Source organism: Pongo pygmaeus, chromosome 4 (assembly GCF_028885625.2).
Source record: "Pongo pygmaeus isolate AG05252 chromosome 4, NHGRI_mPonPyg2-v2.0_pri, whole genome shotgun sequence".
Lineage (NCBI taxonomy): Eukaryota > Metazoa > Chordata > Mammalia > Primates > Hominidae > Pongo > Pongo pygmaeus.
Window position 1 is genome coordinate 56,374,784 of NC_072377.2, and position 9,786 is coordinate 56,384,569.

A 9,786-nucleotide genomic window follows, 5' to 3' on the forward strand; every position below is an offset into this window, starting at 1 on the left:
ATCTATGACTCAATAGTGTCACTCAAGAGAGATGGGGAGAATAGAAGCAACTTGGAAAACATATTACAGGATATTATCCATGAGAACTTCTCCAATCTAGCTAGAGAGGCCAATATTCAATTCAGGAAATGCAGATAACCCCAGGAAGATACTCCACAAGAAGATCATCACCAAGACACATAATCATCATATTCTCCAAGGTCAAAATGAAAGAAAACATTTTAAAGGCAGCTAGTAAGAAAGGTCAGGTCACCTACAAAGGGAAGCCCATCAGACTAACTGTGGATCTCTCAGCAGAAATCCTATAAGCCAGAGGGACTGGGGGCTGGTATCCAATATTCTTAAAGAAAATAAATTCTTAAAGAAAAGAAATTTTTAAAGAAAAGAAAAATATTCTTTTTTTTGAGACAGAGTCTCGCACTGTTGCCTGGGCTGGTGTGTAGTGGCATGATCTCAGCTCACTGCCACCTCTGTCTTCCAGGTTCAAGTGATTCTCTTGCCTCAGCCTCCTAAGTAGCTAGGTTTACAGGCGCCACCACTACACCCATCTAATTTTTTGTATTTTTAATAGAGACAGTTTCACTATGTTGGCAAGGCTGATCTCAAATTCCTGACCTCGTGACCTGCCCACCTCGGCCTCCCAAAGTGTTGAGATTACAGGCATGAGCCACCACATGTGGCCAAGAAAATAAATTCTAACTAAGAATTTCATATCTTACAAAACTAAGCTTCATAAGTGAAGGATAAATAGGATTATTTTCAGACAAGCAAGTGGTGAAGGAATTTATTACCACCAGACCTACTTTATGAGAGTTCCTGAAGGAAGCACTAAATATGGGTAAGAAGACCCTTACCAGCCTCTACAAAAACACTTAAGTACACAGACCAGTGACACTGTAAAGCAATTACACAAAAAGTCTGCAAAATATTCGGCTAACATCATGATAACAGGATCAAATCCATACACATCAGCACTAACCCTGAAATGGGCTAAATGCCCCAATTAAAAGGCATAGTGTGACAAGCTGGATAAAGAACCAAGACCCAATGGTATGCTGTCTTCAAGAGACCCATCCACAGATAATGACACCCATAGGCTCAAAATAAAGGGATGGAGAAAAATTTACCAAGGTAATGGAAAACACAAAAAAGCAGTGGTTGCAACCCTAATTTCAGACAAAACAAGCTTTAAACCGACAAAGATCAAAAAAGGCAAAGAAGGAAATTACATAATGATAAAGAGTTCTATTCAACAAGAAGACCTATCTATTCTAAGTATATATGCATCCAACAGAGGAGCACCCAGATTCATAAAGTAAGTTCTTAGAGACCTTCAGACAGACTTAGACTCCCACCTAATAACAGTGGGAGACCTCAACACCACGCTGACAGTTTATCAAGACAGAAAATTAACCAAGATATTCAAGACTTTAACTCAGCACTGAATCAAATGGACCTGCTAGACATCTACAGAGCTCTCCACCCTAAAATGACAGAATATACCTTCTTCTCATTGCCACATGGCACATACTCTAAAATTGACCACACAATGAGACATAAAATAATCCTTAGCAAATACAAAAGAACTAAAATCATACCAATCACTCTCCCTGACCCTGACACAAAAAAATTAATAATCAAGTCTAAGAAAATTGCTCAAAACCATACAGTTACATGGAAATTAAATAACCTGCTCCTGAATGACATTTGGGTAAATAATGAAATTAAGGCAGCAATCAAAAAGTTATTTGAAACTAATAAGAACAAAGAAACAACATACCAGAATCTCTGGGACACAGCTAAGGCAGTGTTAAGATGGAAATTTATAGCACTAAACACCCACATCAAAAAGGTAGAAAGATCTCAATTTAACAACCTAACATCACAACTAAGAGAAGTAGCAAACCGAGAGCAAACTAACTCCAAAAATCAGCAGAAGACAAGAAATCACCAAAACCAGAACTGAACTAAAGGAGACTGAAACATACAAAAACCATTAAAAAGATCAACAAGTCTACTAGTTGTCTTTTTAAAAAATTAATAAAATAGATAGAACACTAGCTAGACTAATGAAGAAGAGAAAAGATCCAAATAAACACAATTAGAATGACAAAGAGGATATTACCACTGACCCCACAGGAATAGAAATAACCATCAGAGAATACTGTGAACACCTCTATGCATACAAACCAGAAAATTTAGAAGAAATGATAAATTCCTGGACATATACACCCCGCAAAGACTAAACCAGGAAGAAATTGAATCCCTGAATAGACAAATAACAAGCTCCAAAATGGAATCAGTAATAAATAGCCTACTAACCAAAAAAATCCCTGGACCAGACAGATTCACAGCTGAATTCTACCAGATGTACAAAAAGGAGCTGGTACCATTTCTACTAAAACTATTCCAAAAAAATTGAGAAGGATGGACTCCTTTCTAACTCGTTCTATAGGCCAGCATCATCCTGATACCAAAACCTGGCAGAGACACAACAAAAAAAGAAAATTCAAACCAATATTCTTGATGGACACTGATACAAAAAGTCCTCAACAAACACTGACCAACCAAATCCAGCAGCATGTCAAGAAGCTTTCCATCACAGACAAGTAGGCTTTATCCCTGGGATGCATGGTTGCTTCAACATATGCAAATCAATAAAGGTGATTCATCACATGAACAGAACTAAAGACAAAAACCATATGATTATTTCAGTAGATTCAGAAAAAGCTCTCAATAAAATTCAACACCCCTTTATATTAAAAACTCTCAATAAACGAAGTATTGAAGGAACATACCTCAAAGTAATAAGAACCATCTATGACAAACCCATAGCCAACATCATATAACTGGGCAAAAGCTGGAAGCATTCCCCTTGAAAACAAGCATGAAACAAGGATGCTCTCTTTCATCACACCTATTCAACATAGTATTGGAAATCTTGAGCAGAGCAATCAGGTAAGAGAAAGAAATAAAGGCCATTGAAGTAGGAGGAGAGGAAGTCAAACTATCCCTGTTTTCAGAAGACATAATTCTATATGTAGAAAACTTCACAGTCTGTCCAAAACTCCTTCAGCCAATAAACAACTTGAGCAGAATCTCAGGATACAAAATCAACATACAAAAATCACTAGCATTCCTATACATTAACAATAGTCAAAGTGAGAGACAAATCAGGAATACATTCTCATTCACAATTGCCACAAAAAGAATAAAATACCTAGGAATACAGCTAAACAGGTAGGTAAAAGATCTCTACAAAGAGAACTACAAAACACTGGTCAAATGAATCAGAGATGACACAAACAAATGGAAAACCATTTCATACTCATGAATAGGAAGAATCAATATTGTTAACATGGCCATATTACCCAAAGCAATTTATAGATTCAACCCTATTCCTATCAAACTACCAGTGATATTCTTCACAGAACTAGAAAAAACTAGTTTAAAATTCACATGAAACCGAGAAGGAGTCAGAAAAGCCAAGGCATTCCTAAGCAAAAAGAACAAAGTTGGAAGCATCATAGTACGCAACTTCAAACTATACTAATGGGCTATAGTAACCAAAACATAATGGTACTGGTACAAAAACAGACACATAGACCAATGGAAAAAAATAGAAGGCCCAGAATAAGGCTGCACACTTACAACCATCTGACCTTCAACAAAGCTGACAAAAGCAAGCAACGGGGAAATGACTCCCTAGTCAATAAATAGTGCTGGGATAACTGGCTAGCCATATGCAGAAGATTGAAACTGGACCCCTTCATCACAACATACACAAAAATCAACTTGAGATGGATTGAAGACTTAAATGTAAAACGCAAAACTATAAAAAACCTTGGAAGACAACCTAGGCTTCTGCACAGCAAAAGAAACTGTCAACAGAGTAACAGACAACCTACGGAATAAGACAAAGTTTTTGCAAACTATGCATTAACAAAAGTCTAATATCTGGCATCTATATGGAACTTCAATAATTTCAAGAAAATAACAGTAAAAAGTCTACAAAGAACATGAACAGACACTTCTCAAAAAAAGATATGCATGTGGCCAACAAGAATGTGAAAAAAAGCTCAATATCACTGATCATTAGAAAAAAGGAAATCAAAACCACAATGAGATATCATCTCACATCAGTCAGGATGGCTATTATTGAAAAGTAAAAAAATAATGCATGCTGGCCAGGTTGTGAAGAGAAAGGCAAGCTTACACATTGTTGGTGGGTGTAAACTAGTTCAACCCCTGTGGAAAGCAGTGTGGCAATTCCTCAAAGAGCGAGAAACAAAACTACAATTCGACCCAGCAATCCCATTACTGAGTACGTACCAAAGGAATATAAATTGTTCTATCATAAAGACACATGCAAGGCCAGGCACGGTGGCTCACGCCTGTAATCCCAGCACTTTGGGGCGCCGAGGCAGGTGGATCACAGGGTCAGGAGATCGAGACCATCCCGGCTAACACGGTGAAACCCCGTCTCTGCTAAAAAAAAAAAAAAAAAAAGACACATGCAAGTATATGTTCATTGCAGCACTATTCACAATAGCAAAGACATTAAATCAACCTAAATGCCCATCAATGGTAGACTGGATAAAGAAAAAGTGGTACATATAACACCATGGAATACCAAGCAGTCACAAAAGAGCCATAAAACAGATCATACCCTTTGCAGGAATGTGAATGGAGCTGGAGGCCATTAGCCTTAGCAAACTAGAGCAGGAACAGAAAACTAAATACTGCATGTTGTCACTTAAAAGTAGGAGCTAAATGATGAGAACCATGGACACATAGAGGGGAACAGCAGTCACTAGGGCTACTGGAGGATGGACGGTGGGAGGAGGAAGAGGAGCAGGAAACATAACTAATGGGTACTAGGCCTAATACCTAGGTGATAAAATAATCTGTACAATAAACCCCCATGACAGGAGTTTACCTATATTACAAACCTGCAGATGTACTCCTGATCCTAAAATAAAAGTTTTTTTTAAAGGTGCTTATTGTCCAATGTGAATGGCACATATGTAAATACAAATTAATGGTGATAAAAGTAATGATACAAATATATGCAATATCCAGTAAGAGCATAGAGGAAAGAATGAACTTATTAGTTTATGTTTATTTATTCAAGAATGTATTTAAAGTGGCTCACAACATGAAATAAAAGGAAAAAAATGAATACCGGAGTCGTAAATCCAGAGGAAAAAAATAACTTTGCGTAGATAATTTGACCTCAACAATATATGGGTGTACAGAATACATAGTTAAGGTCTGGAAAAATGCCAGAATAAGCGTTTGGCCTCTAAGCTTTTTGGAAGGTAAGAAAAATGAGAACATAATCAATTACACTATTTATATTATCTCTGAAGAAAAAGAAAATGAACCTATTCCTAGTGCTGAAATGAAAGTTTTTCCTTGTAGGTGATCAAAAAAAGAACAACGTGCCATCCTCAACAACATCCATATATTATATCGACTTCATAGTGCTATTTCTTATAGTGGCTTCTACCATGGACCAATGATGACATAATGCCAAATTATATACAATAAAAGCAGTTTTACAAGAGGACAGACCATATGGTCCAGATGTGTAAATTTCTGCTTGTGAAGCTTATTCTTAGGATTTTTTTTTTTTTTGTATCTATAGGAACACATGGACTATATATATATCACTCAGGCAATCCTTTGCAAATTTATATTGCCCAACTAAGCATTTGATGAGTATTAAGCAACAGTGAGTTCAAGGTTATAGTCCTTAACCATCACTTAGGGTGCAGCTATTTCAGTCTACTGATTAAATAATGGAAGTGCTTAACTCCCTCCGTGGATGGGTTCAGAGGAAAGGGACCACGGAACTTAGACTGTTCTTAAAAATTGTGGTAAAATACGCACACCATGAAATTTATCTTGACCATTTTTGAATGTACTGTTCAGTGGCATTAAATACATTCACATTGTTTTGCTACTAATCCACCCCCACAGAACTCTTTTTATCTTACAAATCTGAATGTCTGTGCCTGTTATACAATAACTCCCCATTCCTCCCTCCCTCAGCCCCTGCCAGCCACTGTTTTAATGTTTATCTCTATGAATTTGACTACTCTAGGTACCCTCATAAAAGTGGAACCATACAGAACAAAAATATAGAATACTTCATGAATTTGCACGTCATTCTTGCTCAGAGGCCATGCTAATTGTCTCTCTGTTGTTCTAATTTTAGTATATGTACTGCCCAAGCAATCACTTTGGCTGGTTTTGGACAGAAGAACAGGAGCTCATCAAACTTAAAATGGGGAAAACTCCTGCATGAAGGCAAGATGGTATAGTAATAATATTTTCCTTCCACTTGAAGACTGGGACAAAAAGGGACACTGAATGAGATGAGGTTAAAGAGACAGGAAGAAGCCAAACTCTAAAGGGCTTTGTAAAACCATGTTTAATTAAGAGCTTGGACTTATAGACAATAAGAATGGAATAGGGAATTAAAATTTGTATTTAAGAAAAATAATTCCAGGAAAAAAAGGAGGCCTGGAAGAGGATAAAAATCTAAAAAAGACCAATTCGAAGGCAATGGCAAATATCTAAACAAGGTTTTCCTTCTTTTTTTTTTTTTTTTTTTCCCAGCTCACCAGTATTGTTAGAGCAGGAATTACAGAATTGAACAGAACATGGGGAAATTTGTGTCTGTGCTTCTCATGTCCTTACTTTCAATCTTCTGTTCCAAGCTTAGAAGAAAACTAAAAAATCTTATATGTCATTAACAAGCAAAACAAAACAAAACAAAAGAAACAAAACACTAAAAAGTGGGCAAAGGACATGAATAGACACTTCTTTAAAGAAAACACATAAGTGGCCAACAATATATGAAAAAATGCTCAACATGATCTAATCATTTGAGAAATGCAACTTAAAACCACAATGAGATACCTTCTCACACTAGTCAGAATGGCTTTTATTAAAAATTCAAAAAACAACTGTTGCTGGTGAGGTTATGGAGAAAAGAAATTGCTTATACACCGCTGGTGGGAATGCAAGTTAGTTCAGCTATTGTGGAAATCAGTGTGGCATTAAGTACTTCAGGAAAGAAAGAATAGGCATTTCTTATGCTTCTGTACAAAGAACTTAAAACAGAAACACCATTGGGCCCAGCAATCCCATTATTGGATATATACCCAAAGGAATAGAAATTGTTCTGCCATAAAGAAACATGCATGCATATGTTCATTGTGGTACTATTCACAATAGCAAAGACATGGAATCAACCCAAGTGCCCATCAACAGGATAAACTGGATAAAGAAAATGTGATACATATACACCACGGAATACTATGCAGCCATTAAAAAGAACAAGATTATGCCCTTTGCAGCAACATGAATAGAGCTGGAGGCCATAATCCTAAGAAAACTAACACTAGAACAGAAAACCAAATACCACATGTTCTCACTTATAAGTGCAAGCTAAACACTGAGTACAAAGGGACACAAAGGTGGTGACAACAGGCACTAGGGCCTACTTGAGGGTGGAGGGTGGAGGAGGAAAATAGAAAAACTACCTATCAGGTACTATGCTTAGTAACTGGATGACAAAATAATTTGTATACTGAATTCCCATGACATAAAATTTACTTACATAACAAACCTGCACATACACCCCGAACATAAAATAAAAGTTAAAAAAAAAAAAAAAGAAAATCTTATATTTCAGCAAAGAATCCAGAGAAGTCAAAGTCTAAAATGCACGTTTTAATCCAGGAGAGCACTTTTGAAGGGGCATGTCTGTCAACTGACTTGCCTCATTCCCCACCTCACATCATTTGTGTAGCAAGTGATATGTACTAAATCATCAATTTATAGCTTTTCTGGAATCCTATGTGAATCATTGTTATTACAATTCAATTATCCTTAAGAAAATGGAAACTAAATATGGAAGGAAATGTGTTTTCCCTTCATAACAAGCTTTCTGACTTTATACATCCTAAAGATCCAGTAATAATTAGGATGAGGGCAGAGGCTCTAGGATTTGACTGTACGAGTGTTGGGCTTAAACGCTGCTGCTTTATCTCATCCATTGGTCCTTAAGGAACACCTTTTCCTCTAGTTCTTCATGGCACACAGCTGTCACGGAGCACTCTCACTCAAAACATTTCAATGGCCAATGCCTAAGGAATCATGTATGAAGTCACTGTTACCTCCAATGGGAGATCTTTTCCTGACAATGTATCTACCTGGGATGCTTTCCCTCACCCTATTTTCATATGTGAAATCATAACCTTCTTTAAGAACAATCCAAAGAAGAAAATTGTAAAGCTTTCCCCCAAAAATATACTGGACATAATATCTTCATGCTCTAAAGTCTAGTTGGATTTTGTTTCAATCTTTTCCATAGCACCATCTTAGTCCTCAAAGTTTTATTTTAAAATTATTTGAGAATGGAGATAATTTTATAATTTTACCTGAATTCTTTATTTGCATATAGGAAATAATAAACATTGACTAATAAGTGCTTATGTATTCAATAAATAGCTGTTTCAGGCCTATTAGATTCTAACTACTTGGTTAGGTATTAGAAATACACCAATGAATAAGAAATAATCTCTGAATTTCAGGCCTATTAGATTCCGACTACTTGGTTAAGCATTAGAAATACACCAATGAATAAGAAATAATCTCTGTACTCAAGAAATCTCAGTGCAGGTGGAAGATTCCTCAGAAATGTTTTGGAGCATGAAGAGGACATCCTGGGGAAAAATTAAGAAGGCACATCTAGAGTCTTAAGAATTCTGGAAAGGGCTAGAATTAAAAAATGCATTGTGATATCTAAATTTGGCTATCAATAGTGTTTCTTCAGGTGGCAAAAAAGAATTGTTCTGAAAATAACAGGAAACTAAATTACAAAAAGGCACATTTCAACTTAAAGAACTGTTTTTTAGTAATCATAGCATCTCCACATTAAAATTAGTTGCTTTGTAAAGATAGAGAGCTTTGTATTACATTAAAAATCTAGACAACCAGCTGTATAAATGTATAAGTTTAACATAGAAGAAATCATTGTAAGGGGTGAAAAATTTAAGCTGACAATTTTAAAGACTCTAGTTTCAAGATCTATTAATTTCATATAAGAATAATAAGAACATCTCATTATATACATGTAAGGATAATATGGATTATTATGTCTGAAGCTTAATGTATTATTGAAAATAGATGCTTTTGAAACTCTAACAGAATTATTCACAAAAATTATTCTTCACTTTCCAAATATCATGAACTATGACTTTCATTTGCTAGACGTATAAGCCTATTAAATGTGTGTGTGTGTGTGTGTGTGTGTGTGTGTGTGTAGAATATCCTACTGATACTCCAGGTAAATTGGCATTACTCAATAAATGGAGAATCTTAAATCAATCATAACCTGTGCCAAGTTGCTGCAGAGTAATTTGGTCTTCTAATGTTTTAACACAGAGGCCCAAAACCATTATTTTGCACAAGAAATTGTCCAAAGGTTAAGCCAGATTATCCAGAAACCTGAGCATTAAGTATGTTAGGAAAGAAAGCATAGGCATTTCTTATGCTTTTGTGCTAATCTTCTCAAATTCCCTTTTCCAAGTGATTAAGTATCAAGGAACCAGGTTCCATGGAAATGCTTGGCTCAATGAAGAGAATGAAATAGAGAAAGAAGGAAAAAAAAAAACTGCAACAGAAATCTCTTACATTAAAAAACATATCCTAATACAATATTTACAAAAGTGCTTCAAAAGTCTTCCAGAATGCTTCAAAAGTGAAAAA

General features: G+C 35.9%; 1 non-coding gene across 1 annotated transcript; it reads right to left on the bottom strand.

The window, feature by feature from the left end:
* Nucleotides 1-6,140: 6,140 nt before the first annotated feature.
* Nucleotides 6,141-6,247, bottom strand: LOC129037656 (U6 spliceosomal RNA). The gene has a single exon (XR_008502893.1). It is a non-coding gene; the product is annotated as a U6 spliceosomal RNA (small nuclear RNA).
* Between the last annotated feature and the right edge of the window lie 3,539 nt (nucleotides 6,248-9,786).